Below are 22350 nucleotides of genomic sequence, written 5' to 3'. Positions count from 1 at the left end.
TCCTTGGCTTCTCTCTTCCAGTGTGAAGTTCCCCAGACATTCTTAGAAGATTAGCTTTCTTCTGCCCTTTCATCAGGCCCTAAGTGGTTGCCCCACCCCTGACCTGACCACTGCTTTGTCCTTCAGGTAAAATCCTCCAAGGGAAAAGACCTCTGTTTCTGTCCAGCAAAAGCTGGGTTCTCTGGGGTCACCTTGCACCTTGGGTCAGGCAACAGAGGGCTCTGACCAAGAGGTTAGGGTGGGACGGGGGTGTGTTATTTGGAAGCTGGGGCTGGGTGGTGGTATGGGGGACAGATCCGCTGAGAAGGGGCCCTGGAGAGGGCAGGAATATTGATCTGTATGTCTCTTATATCAAGAAAATCAAGACAGGAAGTTTTACTGGAGCATGTATTGTATACCTCCAGGAGTTGCCAGAATCAATGGGGAGAGAATTGCGGGTGGCTGTAGGGTTTTCCATTAGTAGTGGAGCAAAAGCCTATTCAGTTGCACATACCCCAAAGAGCTGAACTTGAAAACAGGTGTTCAAAAACTTGTACCCAAACGCAAACGAGCATAGGAGCCCTATTCACCATAGCCAAAAGATGGAAACACCCAAATGTCCATCAGCTCATGAATGGATATGCATAAATTGGGATATCCTTATGATATGCATAGAGTGGGATATCCCATTAAAAGGAATGAAGTTATGCATTCTACAGGATGGGTGAATATTGAAAACATTATGTCAGGTGAGAGAAGACAGTCACGAAGGACATCATAGTGTATAATTCCATTTATGTATAAAATGTTCAGAACAGACAAATCCATAGAGACAAAAAAGCAGAGCGGTAGTTTCAAGGGGCTGGGTGGGGAGTGGGGAATGACTGCTCATGGGTGCAGGTTTCCCTTCCCGGCCCAGAAAAAGTTCCAGAACTCGATAGTGGTGATGGTTGCACAACATTGTGAATGTATTTAACACGAGTGACTCGTCCTTGAAATGAGAGGCTTTCTCTTCTGTGTATTTCACCACAATCTTTTTGAAAAAGTCTGTTTACTTAGTGTTTCTGGGGCTTCCGGAGGTGTTCACGGCAGAGGGCCGGCGTGGCAATGGGGCTGCGGGATGCGCCCGGGGCCTCCTTGCGCGCGGCGGCGGCGGCTGGAGACTATCCCGACCATTCGCCGTGCGGCCAGAACTCGGGGTCCCGACGGAGCGGCGGGAGGCGCAGAAGCGGTCGGGCGCCATTTGCAGTCCCGGGCGGCGGCGCGCCGGCTCCGAGGGGCTGGGGACCGTCACAAAGGCGGCGCGGGCGGCGGGCGATGGGAGCCCCCGGCCTCTGGGCCGCGGCTGCGGGTAGAGGCGGCCACGCGGCCAGCCCCTCCTGCGCGCCCGGGAGGGGCTGCAGGACAATGGCCGCGCCGTCGCCGCCCGCCCGGCCCGGCCCCACCGAGGAGCGGGGAAAGGCGGGAAGGCGCGCGGAGCCTCCTGGCGGCGGCGGCGGGCAGGCGGCGCTGGCACGGCGCCCGGCTTGTGTGGAGCCGTCGGGCGCAGCGGACTCCGGGAGGGTGGGCGGCCGGCCGGCCACGCTCGGGCTGCGCGGCGAGTGCGGGGGGGGGGGGTGGGTGGGGGGGGTGGGGGTGGGGGTGGGGGGGTGGAGGGGGTGGGGGTGGGGGTGGGGGGGTGGCTAGCGAAGGTGGAGACTGTCCCTCTGCTTGGTCTGGTGTGTCCGCTCTTGCCTGGGTCCGGGCTCTGCTCACGAGCAATGCTGCGCCCTTCCCAGCGCGGCTATCAAATGGCACTCAATTTCGGCTTAGTCAGTATCTGTCTCATTACAGATGCTGTTCTCTTTGATTCTTGATGAAGATGATGTCCCACATGCTTAACCCACCGTAGAGTGACACTTTTTCCTTTTGTAATTGTAAAGTGTTATAAAGGGAGGTACTTTGAAACGACAGAAGTCACCCATTTCTCATCAAACCTTTTAATATTTTATTTATTTATTTTTTGTATCCTAGGGATTCATGGTTTCCTGTTTTACCCATTGCTTTGGAATCTGTTGCTGTCATTTATTTTAATGCTCCAGTTGTTCCACATTTAGCTGGTGGAAACCCATTCAAGCCAGCTTTTGTGTCCCTTTGACCTGTCCCTATGGTTACTTGAACGCTTATGTTCTCCCACAAGATGTTCCAGGCTCATCTTGTCTTTTTTTTTTTTTTTTTTGTCAGAGAGAGAGAGAGAGAACACAGGCAGACAGAGAGGCAGGCAGAGGCAGAGGGAGAAGCAGGCTCCCCGCTGAGCAAGGAGCTGGATGTGGGACTCGATCCCGGGACACCGGGATCATGACCTGAGCTGAAGGCAGCTGCTTAACCAACTGAGCCACCCAGGTGTCCCCTCATTTTGTCTTTTAACCTTGACCCAGTCCTGGAATCTGATACTTCTCCAAGGAGCCTTGGTTCTTTCAGTGAAGAGCTGTTACTTAGAAACCAAGACCCACACCCTGGATGTGCTCATTGCTTTTGAAGTGTTGCTGCTTTCATGCTCTCTCCGTGGACATTTCCATAGATTGTGTGATTGCTAGATTGACCTCTAGATATAGATAGACAGATACAGATGGGTATATACATAGACAACCGGAACCAACACCACAGGATTCATTCCATAGGCATACTGTGGAGATATTGTAGGTTCAGTTCTAGACCACTACAATAAAGCAAATACCACAATAAAGCAAGTTAAATGAATGTTTTGGTTTCCTGGTGCATATAAAAATTTTTTTGTCTATGCTATGTTGTAGTCTTATAAGTGTGCAATAGCATTATGTCTAAAAAATGTACAGTATTTTTATTGTTAAGAAATGCTAATTGTCATCTGGTCTTTCAGCAAGTCTAATCACTAATCACAGATCACCATAAGAAATATAATAATGAAAATCTGAAATATCGCAGGAATTACCAAAATGGGACATAGAGACACGAAGTAAGGAAATGCTGTTGGAAAATCGGTGGGATAGACTCAAAGCAGCATTGCCACAAACCTTCAATTTGTAACGAATGCAGTATCTGGGAAGCGTGGTAAAGTTGAACACCAATAAACCGAGGTGTGCCTATAATTTTCTCCTTCTTCGTGAATTTTCGTATATATGCTGTTGAGGTGAGCACTCCCATATTTATTCTTTCAAAAATTTTATTTCCATCGCTAAAGTAAAATATTCCCTTCCCTGAAATTTGAAACTACTAAAAAGAGAGAAAAATCCATCATAATTCGGCATAAAAATACAACCACATTTTGTAAATTTACTTTCAGCCTTTCCTCCCTCCCTCCCTCTCTCTCTCTCTTTCTTCTTTCCTCCCCTCTCCTCCCCTCCCTTCCCCTTCCTTCCTTTTTTACTGCATGGTTTTCTTTTCCTTTTTAACAAGATTTATTTATTTATTTATTTTAAAGAGAGAGACAAAATGTATGAGTAGAGGGAGGGGCAGAGGGAGAGGAAGGAGAGAAGCTGACTCCAAGCTCAGCATGGAGCCCCTCCTGGGCTCAACTTGGGGCTCGATCTTATAACCCTGAGATCATGACCTGAACCAAAACCAAGTGTCAGACACGCAACAGACTGAGCCACCCAGGCACCCCTACTTTCAGCTTCTTCTTTATGTGTCAGTCTCCTTTTTTGAGTTATGGGAAATCATACTGTAAATACAATTCTGCATCCTGGTTTTTTTTTCACTCAATTTTGTATGGTTAGGAAAATCACAGCCCACAGGTCAAACCTGGTTTGCTGCCTAAAAACCACTAAAATTGGTTTTTAAATTTTTATTTTTATTAAAATTTTTTTAAGTAAACTCTATCCCCAATGGAGGGCTCTAACTCACAACTTTGAGATCAGGAGTAACAGGTTCTATCCACTGAGCCATCCAGGCGCCCCCGAAATTGGTTTTTCCATTTTAAATGGTTGAAACAAAAATCAAGAGAAAAATATCTTGTGCCATGTGAAAATTATATGAAATTCATAAGTAAAAGCGTCCATAAATTCTCATTGGAACACAGTCATGCATATTCATTTATATATTGCCTATAGCTACTTTTTGCTGCAACAGCCGAGTTAAATAGTTGTAAAAGAGACTATATTACCTACAAAGCATAAAATATTATTTGGCCCTTTCCAGAAGTTTGCCACCCCCTGAAATATTGTATCTTAATCACATTATTAAATTGGCTGCTAAATCTGTGCTTTGAAACATTGTGGGAGTGACAATAATACTTAGCACATTTTAGGTGCTTAATAAAGGAATTTCTTCTGAAGACTCCAGGAAGGGAAGGGACCATGAGGAAGAAGAGGAAGAGGAAGAGGGCTGGTTTTTGGAGATGTCTGTTTTCAGGTAGCTGCAGAATTTATTATTTCCAACCAGTCGAAAATGTGTCTTCTCACTAGTCATTAAAAAGAAAGATGTCTTCCATTAATCTTTCATGGCTAAAATAACAGCTTTTTAAATGCCCTTTAAAAAAGTTATTCGTGGCCAAAATAATCTTGTTGCTACCAAGTTAGTAATATATCTAATTTTAGCTAGCTTTTCCCCTTAGCTTTGCAGAAACTTTGGTGAGCTTTTAAAATGGCTCCATAGCAAATGTGGGAAGATTGTAGGGAGCGGAAGAGACCTCCCCTACCTTCGTCCTCCAAACCCTGCCAACCCCCAGCCATGTGGTCTGAGCAGCGATAAATGCTGATACACCACCTATTTACATCTCTTTGACCAAAAAAGTCACGAGTTTATTATTTTTATTACTTATGCCTATAGTTTCTGAAAGTGGCAAGAAATTATTTTAATCCTTTAACCATCGAGAGATAGGTCTTTGGACTCTGTCCTTGAATCTGGGTGGACTTGCGACTGCTACACCCCGGTGTATGGCGGAAGTGACGTGTGATTTCTAAGGCTAGGAGAGGCCATGCACTTTCCGCCCAGATGTCTGGTAATGCTGATTCTTGGAACATGCCCTCTGGGTTTGCTGCTCCACGGAACCCAGCCCTGTGCTGTGGAAAGTCAAGCCACGTGGAGAGGCCACGTATAGGTGCTCTGAATGACAGTCCCAGATGAGCCCAGCCTTCAGTCTTTCCAGCCCAGGCTCAGCCATGTGAGTGAAGAAGCCATTCTAGACTGACCCCTGCAGCCCAGCCCTTTTGGCTCCCAGCTGTTAGTCACCCGCAGAAGCTCAGGATGGTATGGAGCAGAGAAGAGCAGCTCCCACTGCGCTCTTTCAGAATTCCTGCTGCTCGGGTGCCTGGGTACTCAGTTGGTTAAGCAACTGCCTTTGGCTCAGGTCATGATCCTGGAGTCCCTGGGATCAAGTCCCATCTGGGGCTGCCTGCTCAGTGGGGAGTCTGCTTCTCTCTCTGACCCTCCCCCTTCTCATTCTCTCTCTCTCTCTCTCTCTCATTTTCTTTCTCTCAAATAAATAAAATCTTGAAAAAAAAAAAAGAATTCCTGATGTACAGAATCGGCATAATAAGTGAGTTCTTAAAAAGATTTCATTCATTCATTCAGCGAGTTGTAGGGGTGGGAAGGGGTAGAGGGAGAGGAAAAGAGAATCTCAAGCAGACTCCATGCTGAGTGTGGCGCCCCACGCAGGGCTTGATCCCAGGACCCCGGGATCATGACCTGAGCCAAAATCAAAGTTGGTGACTCAACTGACTGAGCCTCCCAGGTGCCCTGAAAGTGACTGTTTTATACTGGAACTTTTGAGATAGGTGTTGTTCAGTGATAGTAACTGGAACACCACCCTCTGGATAACGACTCTTATATATGGTAAATAACTATAGACAATAAAAACCACGAGGGCAGAGGGATGATTAAGGGTACAGGTAGTTAGTAAAACTGAATATTAAATATAGTGCTGGTTTTCTAGCAGCCAAATGTAGAAGCATAGGTTGCTAAATGTCACAGTTCTCACTGTATCATAATAGGAGAGATGACTATTTGTCAGGAGACAGGAAGTGTTTCTGGCACTAAACTCTAATTGGAATTTATTAAACAGTTTATTCTATAAGGGGATATTGAAAAATATAATGGGCAACTTGTTTATCAGCAGTTTTGCAGGATTCACAAGGGCTGTTTCAAATACGGACCACCGATAAAGTCTAAGCACACAACACTTAATCATAAGTTCATATTGTTGGGGCACCTGGGTGGCTCAGTGGGTTAAAGCCTCTGCCTTCGGCTCAGGTCATGATCCCAGGGTCCTGGGATCAAGCCCCGCATTGGGCTCTCTGCTCAGTAGGGAGCCTGTTTCCCCCCCCCTCTCTCTGCCTGCTTCTCTGCCTACTTATGATCTCTCTCTGTCAAATAAATAAATAAAATCTTCAAAAAAAATTCATATTGTCTACGTGTGTAACTTGATTCAGAGACAGAGCTTATAAAACTCAGGAGGAACAAATCATTAGCACATTCTGTTGACAATCATATCAACTCAAGTTTCAGCAAGGGCTTGTCAGCAGCCAGTAAATGAAAAACTATGTTTTCTGGTGAATAACTGGTAGGCAGGAATTCTGTGATGTGGATTGAAGGTGGTCCCTTGCATGTTTTAAACCACATAAAAAGAAGGTGGCAACGCCCTTGAGCATCTTCGGCACAGAGGGGGCAGGGCGAAAGCTTTCTTAAAAAAAAAAAAAAATCTTGAAAACTCATCAGAAACAGTTCAGTTTTTTGAGATGAGCAAAAGATTTGAACTTCAGCAAAGAAGATACATGGAGGGCAAAGAAACACAGGAAAAGATGCTCTAGCCTTAGTCCTGAGGGAAGTGCAAATTAAAACCACAATGCAAAGTAGAACCACACCACACACCTCTTAGAAAGGCTGAAACCAAAACCAAAAACCAAAACCCAAACGAAACCTGGTAATACCAAGCACTGGCAAGGATACGGTGCACGGGAACTGTTGTATGATGCTGGTGGGAATACAAGATGGTACAGCTACTTGAGAAAATAGGTTGGCAGTATTTTGTGAAGCAGAAAGCACACCAAACATATGAACCAGAAATAAACCCGTGTATTTAGTGAATTCTCCTAAATATTTACCTAAGAGAAATGAAAATTTATGTTCAAACAAAAATCCATATGTGAATGTTTCTAGTGGTGCTTTCTCATAAATGCCCCAAACTGGAATCATTCCAAATGTTCTTTGCCTGATGGATGTATTAGACAATGCCCATCGTCTAATATACAACGGAATATTTCTCAGCAATAAAAAAGGAAGGACCTACTCTTGCATGCAACAATATGGATGAATCTCAAATGCATTGTGTTGAGAGAAACAAGACCCAAAAAATTGCACCTAATGGCTAAAATGGTAAATTTTATGTTACATACATATTTTCTCTCTCTCTCTCTCTCTCACACACACACACACACACGCACACTACATATTAGTAGATTCCGTTTTTATGTCATTCTGGAAAAACACAGGGAGAAGGACAGTGAATAGACCAGTGGTTGCCAGGAGATAGGGTTTGGGGAGAAGATTAATGACTAAGGTTGAGCATAAGGGAGTTTTTTGGTGGGGTAAGAGAACTGTTAAGTCTCTTGATTGTGGTACTAGTGACATGACTCTACGCCTTTGTCAAGACTCCAACTGTACACCAAAAAGTGAATCTTACTGTATGTTAATTAAAAAATAACAATTTTAAATTTCTAATAGCCTCACTTAAAAAGAAAAATGATTAAATATTTTTTAAGATTTTATTTATTTATTTATTTGACAGACAGAGATCACAAGTAGGCCGAGGCAGGCGGAGGGAGGGGGGAAGCAGGCTCCCCACTGAGCAGAGAGCCCGATGTGGGGCTTGATCCCAGGACCCTGAGACCATGACCTGAGCCGAAGGCAGAGTCTTAACCCACTGAGCCAGGTGCCCCCCAAATGATTAAATATTATCAATACTAAAATTAATATAATTAATTTAATATTTTATTTAACTCAGGATGTTAAAAATACAATCTCAACATGTAATCAATAGAAAAATACTATAATTTTTAGAAAAAAATAATAATTTTACATGCTTTGTATTAAGTCTAAGGAATACGGTGTGTGCCTTGCGCTCACAAGCCATCTTAATTTGGACTGGCCACATTTCAAGCGCTCCATAGCCGCATGTGGCTAGAGACCATCAACGCGGACAGTGTGGGTCTTGATCTTTTTTTTTTTTTAAGATTTCATTTTTAAGTAATCTCTACACCCAACATGGGAGTTGAACTCATAACCCCGAATTGAATGTCACACACTCTTCCAACTGATCCATCCAGGCGCCCTGGATTTGAAAAAAAAAAAAAAAAGTTAAGGGTAGTGTTTCCAGCCTTGAGCAGCTATCATCAAATATATGGTAGACTATTTCCACCAAGAAGAATATACTATTTAACACGATCAGATGTTTAAAACTTCTTAACAATCATAATGGAAAGTTAAACATAAAGTTAAAAATATTAACTCAAGGGAGTCCTATTCCGGCTAATGCAGCCAAACTGGCATCATCTTCAAAGTGACCTCACCCTCTCACTTGCGTCTTCTGGAATACTCCCTGAAAATGCCATTCCTTTTCATGTTGTACTTGTTTGCGTTTTTGTCTGCTCCCATATCTCTTCCTCACTCCACACACCCGTGTACAGATACTTCTCCACCCTGGCAAAACCTTACTTTTCCTTTACGACCCAGTCCCAGGGGACTGCCTCTCCTCCCCATCCCCTGGCCATGCTCCGGAGGGCAGGAAGCCCACCTTGTTTTTTTGCATAGAGGCCCTCAACAATGTTCTTTCTTCTTTTTTTTTTTTTTAAGATTTTTTTTTTTTAATTTATTTGACAGACAGAGATCACAAGTAGGCAGAGAGGCAGGCAGAGAGAGAGGAGGAAGCAGGCTCCCTGCCGAGCAGAGAGCCCCATGGGGGCTAGATCCCAGAAGACTGGGATCATGACCTGAGCCGAAGGCAGAGGCTTTAACCCACTGAGCCACCCAGGTGCCCCTTCTTTCTTCTAACATTTACTGAGTCCCTCTCGGTGCTGGGGATATCTGGGTGAAAGAGATACAGCCCTGCCCGCAGGGATCTTGTGGTCTGATGGGAACGACAGACAAAGAGGCACTTTACTTACTACAGTTTGCTGAGCACCGAAGCACAGTGCTGTGGGGAAAGCCAACTTTTCCAGCACAACCTCTGAGGGAGTCGGTCCCTCTCCTTTTTCTTTGAAGAGGTCCCTGTGGACATCAGCACGGGGTGGGCCTTATTGTGAGGCTCCTCAGCCTCTGCCAGCTATTGGCTGAGTTTTATTGGATTGGTGGGAGGGGGTGTCACTGTGGAGGTCACTGGGAGAGTGACCACAGAGATTAGACTGCTCTGTCTTTTTCCCCCTATGCTAACATTGTAACGTGGGTGTACCCCCAGGGGACTCATTCCTTGGTGAAAACTCCCCAGCAGCTACCTCTCTTGGAAACCCCTGCCTGTATCCCTCTAAAGAAACAGTTATCCCACACTAGAGCCCAGGGGGCCTTGTCCTTGGGTGAGCAGCCTCCTGAGCCAATCCTCTGGGGCCTGAGCCTGTCAACGTGTACACAGGAGTCAGCCGTCTGGAGGGGAACTGAGAAGGGAGGGGAGGGGAAATCAGAGGAGACCACAAGGCTAACTGCACACACTCCGTTTCTAGCTTCTAAGGCAGAAAGGACATTTCCAACAGAGGGAGGAAGGGGTGTTGGTGACAGCGCTGGTGGCTGGCGAGGGCACTGATCCCGCCCCTTTACCAGTCCCAGGATGATCTGTGTTTGAACACCTCTGGTTTTCAACTGCAAATAAATTTTCAGAACTTCAAAAATCTCTTAAGTCGGTGTGAGGCATCAGACTGAAATAATGAGGTTGATCTGAGTTAGCGAATGAGTTGATGATGATTGGGAGGAAGAAAAGAAAATTATGGGAGGGAGGAGGGTTTGGGGGAGGCAGGAGAATGGGAGAACTTGAGTGTAAAGACAATATCTAACTTTGTAGGTTTTATTGACTCTTTGCATCAGCGAATAGATTTTAACTTATTTTTTTTAAATTTTATTGTTGACCGGTTGATAGGTGACAAACCAGTCTGCTCCCCAGAAAAAGATGATATCCCCTCTTCTGAATTCTCACAGGCTTTTGGTCAACAATGTTTGTCCAATGCCTATTTGCCAGGTCTTGCGCCAGGTTCAAGAGCTTTTAAATGTTTTACATGTGGTCTATTTCATATTATGGGTGAGCAAAAGTTCACGAATTCATTTTTTTAAACATTTTATTTATTTACTTATTTGACAGAGAGTGAGTGAGAAAGAGAGAAAGAGCACAAGCAAGGAGTGCAGCAGGCAGAGGGAGAGGGAGAAGCAGGCTCCCTGCCGAGCAAGGAGCCCAGGACCCCTGACATCATGACCTGAGCTGAAGGCAGGTGCTTAACCGACGGAGTCACCCAGGTGCCCCCAAAGTTCATGAATTTAAAAAATACCCCACAAGAAGAGCTGGTTTCTCTTCTGCTGGATGGCGAGCTACTTCTGCAAGGACTGAGCTTCTTTTGAGCCAAGGAAGTCCCTGAAAATATTCCAGGCATCTCTGTAGCACTAAGTATCTAGCTCAGTGCCTGGTATAGAGGAGGTGCTTACCCAGTGTTTGTTGAGTGACTAAAAGACCTACCCACACTCACCACCATGGAGCTGAGAAGGGTGATATGGCGGACAGGGAGAAATGTACCCCAGAGATCCCCCTTCGTGAAAGAACCTGCTGACAGCTTCCAACTGTTCGTGCCTTCAGCTGCTTCAGCTTTCAAGAAGTCTGGCCGAAACACGGGACTCCTCCACTCGGCGATGTCTGTTTCAGAGATTCCCAATCTTCCCCTTCCTCTCCTTCACATGTGTTACTCCCCATCAATCCTTTTATATTCCCAGCTCTGTCTCAGCATCTGCTTCCTAGAAAACCCAATCCATGCTAACAGGACTTTAGCCTTAAACCCATTCGTTGTAGGGGCACCTGAGTGTCTCACTCGGTCATGCATTTGCCTCCAGCTTAGGTCATGATCTCAGGGTCTTGGGATCAAGCCCAGCATCAGGTTCCCTGCTCAGTGGGGAGCCTGCTTCTCCCTCTGCCTCTGCCTGCAGTGCCCTCTGTGTGTTTTCTCTCTCTGTCAAATAAATAAATAAAATCTTTAAAAAAAAAAAAACAAACCCATTTACTGTAGACTAGTGGGAAAATACATAATTCTTCAAGAAGCCAAAGATGACTGACCGCATAGTGGGTAGGGACAATAGTAAACATTTTCTTGGTGATTTTGTGCAAGGCCACTTTGCTGAAGTTACACATTTTACTTTTAGTGTAAAAATGAGTGCCAGAATGGCCAGAAAAGGAAATGTACCTTCTTAAGCCTTAATAAAAAGGTTATTCCATTATTAATGCTGTTGGGGTGCCTGGCTAGCTCAGTTGGCAGCACATGCCGCTCTTGATTTGGGGTCGTGAGTTTGAGCCCCATGTTGGGTATAGAGATTACTAAAAAAAAAGAAAACTTAAAAAATTTAAATTAAATCAATGCTGTAAAATATAATACAAAGTTACAGTCATTAAAGGCAGTATGGTATGAGCACATGATGGATAACAGGTGAATGAAACAGACTATCACAACCAGAAAAAGATTCTTCAGTATATATCAATTTAATATCTGATAAAAGTGGCTTTTTAAACCTGAAATGTAAAGATGACTGACTTTACAAACATCTTTGGGACAGTTGGATAACTTATTGGGAAAAAATTAGATCCTACACATTAAAATAAAATTTAGGTGGATTGGAATTCTAAACATAAAGAGACAGAGTTATGAAAGGATTAAAGGAAAATAAAGGATAATATGTTATAATCGTTTTTTACGATTTCTATTTATTCATTTGACAAGAGAGATCACAAGTAGGCAGAGAAGCAGGCAGAGGGGGAAGAGGAAGGAGGTCCCCGCTGAGCAATGCTGGGGGTTGGGGGCAGGGAGGGCCATCCCAGGATCCTGGGATCATGACCTGAGCCGAAGGCAGAAGCTTAACCCACTGAGCCACCCAGGCACCCCACTATGTTATAATCTTGATGTGAGAAAATCTTTTCTAAGGAAGAACATAAAACCCAAAGAGTATAAAAGAAAAGTTTGGATAGATTTCACTACATCAAATTAAATCTTCTCTCTCTTTTTTTTAAAGATTTTTGTTTAGGGGTGCCTGAGTGGCTCAGTGGGTTAAGCCTCTGCCTTCAGCTCAGGTCATGATCTCGGGTCCTGGGATCAAGCCCCGCATCGGGCTCTCTGCTCAGCAGAGAGCCTGCTTCCCCCTCTCTCTCTGCCTGCCTCTCTGCCTACTTGTGATCTCTCTCTCTTTGTGTCAAATAAATAAATAAAAATAAAATAAAATAAAATCTAAAAAAAAGATTTGTATTTATTTATGTGACATGGAGAGAGAGATCACAAGTAGGCAGAGAGGCAGGCAGAGAGAGGGGGGGAAGCAGGTTCCCTGCTAAGCAGAGAGCCCAATGCGGGTCTTGATCCCAGGACCCTGAGATCATGACCTGAGCCGAAGGAAGAGGCTTAACCCATTGAGCCACCCAGGCACCCTCAAATTAAATCTTTTTTTTTTTTTTTAAAGATTTTTATTATTTATTTGACAGACAGAGATCACAAGTAGGCAGGGAGGCAGGCAGAGAGAGAGGCGGAGGCAGGCTCCCTGCTAAGCAGAGAGCCCGATGCGGGGCTCGATCCCAGGACCCTGGGATCATGACCCGAGCCGAAGGCAGAGGCTTTAACCACTGAGCCACCCAGGCGCCCCTCAAATTAAATCTTCTGTAAAGATATTACAAACAGATTTAAAAGATAAGATTGGAGTCATATATTTGGCAAATGTATAATATCAAAAATACATAAAGAACTCCCTAAAGGAAGCCCAAATATCTCAATAAAAAATAAAAGGACACTGGGTGTGGTACATAAACAATGACTTTTGGAACACTGAAAAAAAATAAAATAATATAAAATTAAAAAATTAATAAAAGGACAAAGGCTATGGAGTTTACAGAAGAAGAAATAAATATAACACCCAGTACCATATGGAAATATGTTCAGCCTCACTGGTGAGCAGGGATACAAATCAACACGATACATGTAACGTTATTATTTTGTTTAACCACAGTGGCAACAATTAAAATGATTCATAATATCCAGTTCTGATTGACGCAGGAAAATAAGAACCCTCATGCACTATTTTTTAAAAGATTTTATTTATTAGAGAGACAAAGAGAAAGCGCGAGAGAGCATGAGATAGGGGAGGGGCATAGGGAGAGGGAGAAGCAGACTCCCCAGGGAGCAGTGAGCCTGACATGGGGCTCAATCCCAGGACCTGGCAACCGTGAGCTGAGCTGAAGGCAGACGATTAACCCACTGAGCCACCCAGGCGCCCCAGTATATCAGCGTTTTACATGTGCATCCCGTTTGACCAAGCACCTCCTGTTCTAGGAAATCTCTTTAATGGGAATGTGGGAAAGCAATGGGGAAAGGAAGAGGGATGTAAATGGGGGGATCAGAAGCAGGTTGAACCCACTAACAGGAGCTGGCACCCCACAGGGATGGACTGGAACCCATGATGGTTTTCCCTGCTTCCGATCTTGCCCAAGTTGGTGTCCTGCAGAAGCCAGGGCCCTTTGTCACAGAACGAAACACAACTGCTTGGCCCAGGAGCCAGAGAAGCTGACAAAGGATCTGGGGGAAGAGGTCCAGCTGCAGGGTCACCTCCAAGGAGGTAAGTCAGCAGATCACCAGTGATTTGCATGAACTAGAAAATGTCTGCTTTCCTTCTATCCTCCAAATATCCCCTATGGCCCACTCTAAAGGATGTGTAGTTCAGCGCAGCCAAGCTGAAGGTTACACATTGGACATCCGAGTGAATACATGTCCATGCATCACTGTTTGTGCTAGGAAAAATCAGAAACTGTAGTGACTATTGTTAAGGGAAGGGTCCATAAAGTTACGGGGCACATATACCCCGGAGTAGCATGCCGCTGCACACCCGGCATGATGTCTGGCATGAATGAAATTAACAACACTAAATGTCGGCAAGGATGGGTAGTAATTAGCACTCCCATACATTGTTTTTGGAAGTGTAATATGGTACAGCCACTTTGGAAAACAGTGTGGTATTTTCTTACAAAACTAAAAATGTGCCTACCCTAGAAGCCAGCAGTTTTAAGCTATTTACTCAAAATCATTAAGAAGTTATGTGCAGTGATCTTCCTGGGTCTCAGGCGTTCGCTTCTGCTTCTGCCTGTTCACTCTTAGCCTGTGACATGCAAGCAGGCTCCGACTTCCTCCTGACCTCCGGAGGCGCCGGGTCCAGGGCTCCAACCGGAAGAAGGTGCTGGAGGCGCTGACGGATCTCATCAATGAGGCCCCTGGATCAGAAGCTGCCGCGGTGTGAACTGTTCGCACGCTTGGCTCGGTGGTGCTGGTCATCGGGAGCTCCCACAGCCTCGGCTCCTACGAGACTCACTACGAGGTGGTGTGAACCTCACCTGATCATTCAAAACACAAACATGAACAGTGAAGACCTTGTTACACTAAGGGCTGCAGATAATGTGGACACCCTGGCACTGATATTTCAAGCCGCAAATAAAGAAAAGGTTTTGGATTTTGAAATGAAGTTGATGGCTTTTTATTTATTTATTTATTTATTCTTTGAGAGAAAGAGAAAGCACGAGGGGCGGGGGGCTGGGAGAGGGGCAGAGTGAGAAGCGGGCTCCGCGCTGAGCAGGAACCCCAATGGAGGGATGGATCCTATGACCTCCGATCCTATGACCCCTGGGTCACACCCTAGCTGAAAACGGATGCTTAACCCACTGAGCCACCCAGGCGCCCCTGAAATGAAGTTGATGGCTTTAGATGTGGAACACCTTGGAATTCCAGAACAGGCCATAGCTAGCTGTGCAGTAAAGAGGCTGTCAGGCAAATTTGCACATATTTGTCCAGATCTCAGTCATATTGGAGATGCTGTTGTGATTTCCTGTGCAAGAGAGGGAGGAAAATTTTCTGCAAGTGGAGTACTAGGAAATGAAAACATTACGTTGTCACAAGTAATGTCGTTAAAGAAGAGAAACTTGTTACCATAGAGATGAGCAAGCCATTAGGGCTAACTTTCGCCTTGATACCTGAACTTTTTTAGGAAAGCCACTCCACTCTCTCCTACAGGAACACTCAGTATGTGTGCAGATGGACCCCTTGTGTAGGGTATAAACTTGCTGTTATTGGACATTTAAAGTGCTATTTGGCTTCCAAGATCGAGGATGAAGTGGGAACTTAGGCATTCTTAAAATCCAAGAAGATAAAATTAAGCTATTTGAGAACAGCTTCCAAGATACCAACATGTACTTAAGTCTCTTCTGTCTCATTTGTACCTCTGAGTACATATGTAGATATTTTCTGTAAATAACTTATTTTTCCTCTATTCTCTACAGTTTGCTTGAAGAATAAAGCCCAGGGGCGCCTGGGTGGTTCAGTGGGTTAAGCCCCTGTCTTCGGCTCAGGTCATGATCTCAGGGTCCTGGGATCAAGCCCCGCATCTGGCTCTCTGCTCAGCAGGGAGACTGCTTCCTTTTCTCTCTCTGCCTGCCTCTCTGCCTACTTGTGATCTCTGTCTGTCAAATAAATAAATAAATAAAATCTTTAAAAAAAACAAAGAGTAAAGTCCAAAGTCAAATCTGATCTTATTAACCTAGAAATATATCTGCCTTACTTAGAAATACTTACTATTTTCAGAGCAAAAACTCTAAATGCTGGTTTTTAAAAAAGATTTTATTTATTCATTTGAGAGAGAGAATGAGGGAGAATGAGGGAGAGAGCGAACACCAGTTGGGGGAGGGGGTAGGGCAGAGGGAGAGGGAGAAGCAGGATCCCTGTTGATCAGGGAGCCCGAGATGGGGCTCGATCCTAGGACCCCAGGATCAAGACTTGAACTGAAGGCAGATGCTTGACCAACTGAGCTACCCAGGCGCTCCTCTAAATGCCGTCTTAAGACTTTTCCAATTTATTTTTTTTCAAGATTTATTCATTTATTTGAGAGAGAAAGTTAGGGGGCAGAAGGAGAGGGAGAAAATCTCAAGCAGACTCCCCACTGAGCACAGAGCCCATCACGGGGCTCGATCTTATGATCCTGAGATCATGACCTGAAATCAAGAGTTAGATGCTCAACCGACTGAGCCACCCAGGCACCCCAGAATATTTTTTAATTTAAGTAAAAGTTATTTGAATTTCAAACAACAACAACAACAAAAAAGTTATGTGCATAGAAAGACTTGTACAAAAATGTGCATAGCAGCTCTATTCATAATAGCCATAACCTGGAGACAGATCAAGCGTCCATCAATAGGAGAATAGATATATAAACTTTAGTATATTCATACAGTGGAATACTAATTGATGATGTTAAGGAATCAGTTCCTACTACATGCAACAATATGGACAAATCTTAAAAAATATTATGCGAAATGAAATAACCCTTACCCAAGAGAGCACATGTTTTATAATTCCACTTATATGAAATTCTATAACAGGTAAAACTAAGCTTTGATGGAATAAAATTGGAAGAACGGTTGCCTCTGGGAGATTAGGGGCAGCAATCGACCTGGAAAGGGACAGGGGGGATCCTGCTGGGGTGATGATAATGTTCTATGTCCTTATAGAAGTTTTGATTACACAAATGTATGAAATCTTAAAATCTTAGCGTAAGTAGACTTAAGATTAGTACATTTCATTGTATGTAAACTTTACCTTGAATGAAAATGCATACAAACATTAAACTCATTAATTGTATGTATGATGATTTTTTTAGGAGGAAGTGTATTGATGCCTGCAATTTACTTTAGAACCTATCAAGGGGCACATGGGTGGCTCAGTCGGTTGAGCATCTGACTCTTGATCTCGGCTTGGGTTGTGATCTCAGGGTCATGGTATCAAGCCCTGTGTTGGGCTTCACACTCAGCATGGCATCTGCTTGAAATTCTCTCCCCCTCCCTCTCCCTCTGCTTTTTCCTCCGTCTGCCCACCCCACCATTGGCATTTGCTCTTGCTTTCTCTCAAACAAACAAACAAGCAAACAAATAAATAAAATCTTGGAAAAAAAAAAGAACCCATCCAAAAAGAAAACGAATGGGTGAAGGAAGAGAGGGAGGGATAGATGTACAAATAGGAGACAAAGCAAATCTAGTAAAATGTTAATGGTAGGGTCTATGTGGTGAATACATGGACATTCACTGTAAAGTTCCTTCAACTTTGTTTTAGGCTTGAAATTTTTATAATAAGGACACCTGGGTGGTGGCTCAGTGGGCTAAGTGTCTGCCTTTGGCTCAGGTCATGATTCCAGGGTCCTGGGATCAAGCTCCACATCATACTCTCCACTCAGCGGGAAGCCTGTTTCTCCCTCTCCCTCTGCCTGCCTCTCCCTCTGCTTGTGCTCTCTCTCTCTCTGTCCAATAAATAAAATCTAAAAAAAAAAAAAAAAAAGAAATCATCTTGTTAAAAAAAGGATAATTTTTATAATAAAATAATAAAAAAAGAATGAGGTTGATTTTGTGTGAACTCACAGAGAGAGATATCCAAAACATACTGTTAAAAACAAGCCTCAGGGGAAAAGTATAGTATGATATCATGGACATGAAACAACTAAGCAAAACAAAAACCTTACTTCTGCAAATAGATTATTAGAGGATATATATTAAACTGTTAACAGTGGTAACCTTTGGGGTAGAAAGTACGATGAAAGGTTTGGTGTCTTTTTTTTTTTTTAAGATTTTATTTATTTATTTGACAGAGGGAGAAAGAGCACAAGTAGGCAGAGAGGCAGGTAGAGAGAGAGGGGGAAGCAGGCTCCCCACTGAGCAGGGAGCCCAATGTGGGGCTCGATCCCAGGACCCTGGGATCATGACCTGAGCCGAAGGCAGACACTTAACGGACTGAGCCACCCAGGCACCCCAAGAGGTTTGGTGTCTTAACTTGGTTCCCCAGAAAGCAAAACCTAGCTTATGTGCTAACACTATTGGGGATAGTGTAGTTTTAGGGAAGCAAGAATGAGGAGCAGAGGAGAATAGGGCAGGGAAGGGACACTGTAAAAATGTGGATGCATTTCTGAGCTGGTCCAGGTTTCCAGCAAGCACCAATGATTGTTTGGTCTCAAGGGATGTCATCAGAAATCCTGTATGAACCTACTGCATCCCCCAGCTGTCCATGGTGGGGAGGAAGGGAGAAGAATTTATCTGCTTGTTGCTCTATCTCACTAGACAGAGTGTACCCCAAAAGGCATCAACTCCCCCAAGTTTCTGGGACCAGCCTGGCCAGCCCAGTCTTCAAGCATGAGTATTGAGTGAGTTTGTAGAATATCTTGTCTCAGCAGCAACTGTGAAGCCCCAAAGGTAGTTCTGAGGCTCAAGGAAAGAATGGGTTGTGCCTGTGAGCAATGTGGGGGGCCGGGAGTAGTCCCCCCACAGGAGGCCCTCCTGGAAAAAACCAGCGGAGCACGAAGACAAAATTGCCTCTGCCTTAGGAGCATGACAGGCCTCCCCCCTGTAGCCTAGAGGAATGTACTTACTACCAGGCAATCCTTTTGGGGGAGCGTTCAATAACAGTGAGAGAAAAGACCACTGAGCAAATCTGGGGAAATGCATAATCCAGGTCCAGCACAAGTGATCTTGGTAAGTGAGGACTTTGACATTTAACCGAGTGTACTTCTGCATTGCTTCAATCTTTTATAAGACCGTATTTATGTATCGCTTGTGTAATTAAACAAGACCAATAAAATCGGGGTGCTGGAGGGCTCATTTGGTTAGGCGTCTGACTCTTGATTTTGGTTCAGGTTATGATCTCGAGGTTGTGAGATTGAGCCCCAAGTTGGGCTCTACACTGGGCATGGAGCCTGCTTGGGATTCTCTCTCTCCCTCTTCCCCCATCCACCCCCTCACTTGAGTGCTCTCTCTTTCAAAAAACAAACAAACAAACAATAAAATCAAAATGTGATCATCTCTGTGAAACATCTTGTAGCCAATATAGTAAGAAGATAAATGGAATGAATTATGGAGACGCTAGCCTAATATTACACGAACAAAAAGCTTAAGTAAGATTTTTTTTTAAAGATTTTATTTATTATTTGAGAGAGAGAGACACAATGAGGGAGGGAATACAAGCAGGGGGAGTGGGAGAGGGAGAAGCAGGTTTCCTGCTGAGCAGGGAGCCTAATGAGGGGCTCGATCCCAGGACCCTGGGATCATGACCTGAGCTGAAGGCAGATGCTTAACAACTGACCCACCCGGGCACCCCGAGATTTTTTTTTAAGTAGGTTTCGTGTCCAGTGTGGAACTCATGACCCTGAGATCAAGACCTGAGCTGATGACGAGAATAGGATACTTAACTGACTGAGCCACCCAGGCACCCCTAAGTAAGATACTATTTTAGGTAAAGCAGTACATTAAATGAAACAAAGTGAGATTTAATTTTTATTTCCTTTGTACATAGTCTCTTAAAATTAATCCAAATATTGGAAAACAGTTCATTGCAATGATGTGTTTTGAATTGTAGCATGGAGTGAATTTATGGTCACTGGAATAACAGGCATACAAAGTGCAGGTTTCTGCTTCTGGGATGAGGGTAAGATAATTACATTTGTTAAAGAGCTGGTAAAATGTCACAGGAATCTGGCCCATCTTGTGCTCTTAGCTCTCTGCTAGTCTGATCTCCCTGGTCACCAGGAGCCTTACAGCCATTTCCTCCTTTTCTTCCAGTGACAAGCCCCACACCCCTCTTCATTGAATTTTGAAGTTTTTCTCATTTAAATTTCTCAGACAACACATGATCCTCCTACTTAGTTACAGTTTTTGGTGATTAAAACATTCGTGTATTCCTGAGGGCCATCTAGGAGTCTCAATCAGTTAAGTGTCTGACTCTTGATTTTGACTTGGGTCATGGACTCAGGGTTGTGAGACTGAGCCCTGGATTGGGCTCCAAGCTCAATGGGGAGTCTGCTTGAGATTCTCCCCCTCTCCCTCTCTCAGATAAGTAAATAAAATTTTTCTGTCTCTCTCTCTCTCTCTTTTTTTTTTTTTAGATTTTTTTTATTTGAGCGACAGAGAGTGAGTGACAGGGGCAGGGGGCCTGATGCGGGACTCGATCCCAAGACCCTGGGATCACGACCTGAACCAAAGGCAGACACTTAACTGACAGAGCCACCTAGGCACTCATAAGTAAATAAAATCCTTAAAAAAAAACAAACAAAAAAATAAGAAACAAAAAAACCCACATTCATTTATTCCTCAAATATAGCAATTTATCACATTATTGTCACTTAGCTCTGAATCTTCCCTTCTTTGCCCTTTTTTGTGACATGGGCAGGACCCTATATACAAGTCTTCTTTGGCAGCTGGAGCAGTGTCAGTCCTTGTCAACAGAGGGTACTGGAGGGACACTGTGGTAGCTGACGCCTGGGCTTTGGTTCCAGTTTACCTTTGTTCTTGATCCTGCCCCAGGGGAGTGGTGCTCCCTTTCCAGCAAGTTGTACTGGCCTCCTGGGGTGTGGTCTCTGACCCTCCAGTCCAGACCTGTGGCACCGCAGTGAACCGATCACCCAGTGGGCTGCAGACGCATCCTCGCCAAAGTCCACTAAACCTCAGTCTTGGCAGGGGATGGGGAGAGATGGGGCAGTCTTGGTTATATGTTCCTTGCTGCAGTATCGTTGTTCAATCCTGCATGTAATAGCCGCTCGTTTGTTTGTTTGTTTTTGTCATTTGTTATTCCTGTTTTCTTTGAAGTTCTCTTTTACCTTTTAGTAGATAATCCCCTGTGATAGTTAATTCTATGGGTTTAATCAACATAGAGGATATTTTTGGAGAAGAGTAACATTTAAATTGGCGAACTTTGGGTAAAGCAGATTACTCCCCATGTAATGGAAGTGGGGCTTACCCAATCAATTGAAGAACAAAAAAAACTGGTCTTTCTGAGTAACAGGGACTTCAGCAGCAGACTGCCTTTGCACCGGACCTGGAACATTGGCTTTTGGGAGTCTCGAACTTCCTTCTTCTTTTCTTTTCTTTCTTTCTTTCTTTTTTTTTTTTTAAATTTTATTTATTTATTTGAGAGAGAGAGAGAGTGAGAGAGCACAAACATGAGCCAGGGGAGGGGCAGAGGGGGAGGGAGAAGCAGGTTCCCTGCAGAGCAGGAAGCTGACGCAGGGCTTGATCCCAGGATCCCAGGACCATGACCTGAGGCAAAGGCAGATTCTTAACCAACTGAGCCACCCAGGTGCCACAGGTCTCAAACCTTCTGACCCAAAGTGCAGGTTTGGACTTGCCAATCTTCATAATCATGTAAGCCAATTCCCTATAATAAATCTCTTTATATAAGATATATATACCCAAAAGCGAGATATATATGCCTATCTACATATTGGCATATATATCTATATAGGTAGATATATCTTTCACTAGTCAGTAATTCTTTATACTGAAGTTTCCGTGTTTAAATTCATGGTGTGGTTTCTGTCTCTTGATCGGACACTGATTGATGTCAGCAGTGTACATAACGTAGGGCACGTACATGAAGGTAATCATAGTAAAATAAGATAAAGTAACTTCCCTCAGTAGTGGGAAAGGAAAAGTTATGAAAAGATTTCATAAGAACTATGATGGAGGGACGCCTGGGTGGCTCAGTCAGTTAAGTGTCTGCCTTCAGCTCAGGTCATGATCCCAGGGTTCTGGGATTGAGCCCTACATCGTCTCCCGCTCCGTCTACTTGTGCTGTCTTGCTCTGTCAAACAAATAAATAAAATCTTTTAAAAAAAAAAAAGAAAGAAAAGAACTGTGATGGACGTGTTTGTTTAGAGCCTCGCAGAAGCAGAGAGGAAGGAACACCTGCCCTCCCCCCCGCCCCGGGGGATGTCATAAGGCTTCACGGAATGAGTGATGTCCAAACTGAACCTTGAGGGAACACAGTTTTCCAGGCAAATGAAGGTGGAGAGTAGTATAACGCAGAAGGAGGGGAGCGTGCAGAGGAAAGAGGAAGCACATCACATATTGGGGAGTATAAGTGTGGAAGCTCCCTGAGACTGGGGAACAGGAGGCAGGAGAGACTGGTAGGAACATGAACAATATTGTGAGTCACTTTAAGTAGTTTGCCTTTACGGCTCCAGGCCAGAGAGTTTCACCCTAGTTCCGGACCAAGGCACCCACCGCAGATGATACTCATATTCATAACCGTTCCATACCTGTGCCAGGTTTTTGCTGAAACGCCCCTCCCCTAATTCGAGGGTGTAACGAAGCATCTGTAATTTCTAGTTGCTGCAGCCAGAAATGGAACTTCG

General features: G+C 44.3%; 1 pseudogene across 1 annotated transcript; it reads left to right on the top strand.

Moving 5' to 3' along the window:
* Positions 1-1086: 1086 nt before the first annotated feature.
* LOC308341727 (proliferating cell nuclear antigen-like) lies at positions 1087-15315 on the top strand (annotated as a pseudogene). Its single transcript has 3 exons — positions 1087-1595; positions 14316-14665; positions 14885-15315. The product of its transcript is annotated as a proliferating cell nuclear antigen-like (transcript).
* The last annotated feature ends 7035 nt before the right edge of the window (positions 15316-22350 follow it).

Source organism: Martes martes, assembly GCF_963455335.1.
Source record: "Martes martes genome assembly, chromosome: 4".
Lineage (NCBI taxonomy): Eukaryota > Metazoa > Chordata > Mammalia > Carnivora > Mustelidae > Martes > Martes martes.
The sequence above is the reverse complement of the archived record's forward strand: the minus strand, read 5'-3'. Positions and strand labels throughout refer to the sequence as shown.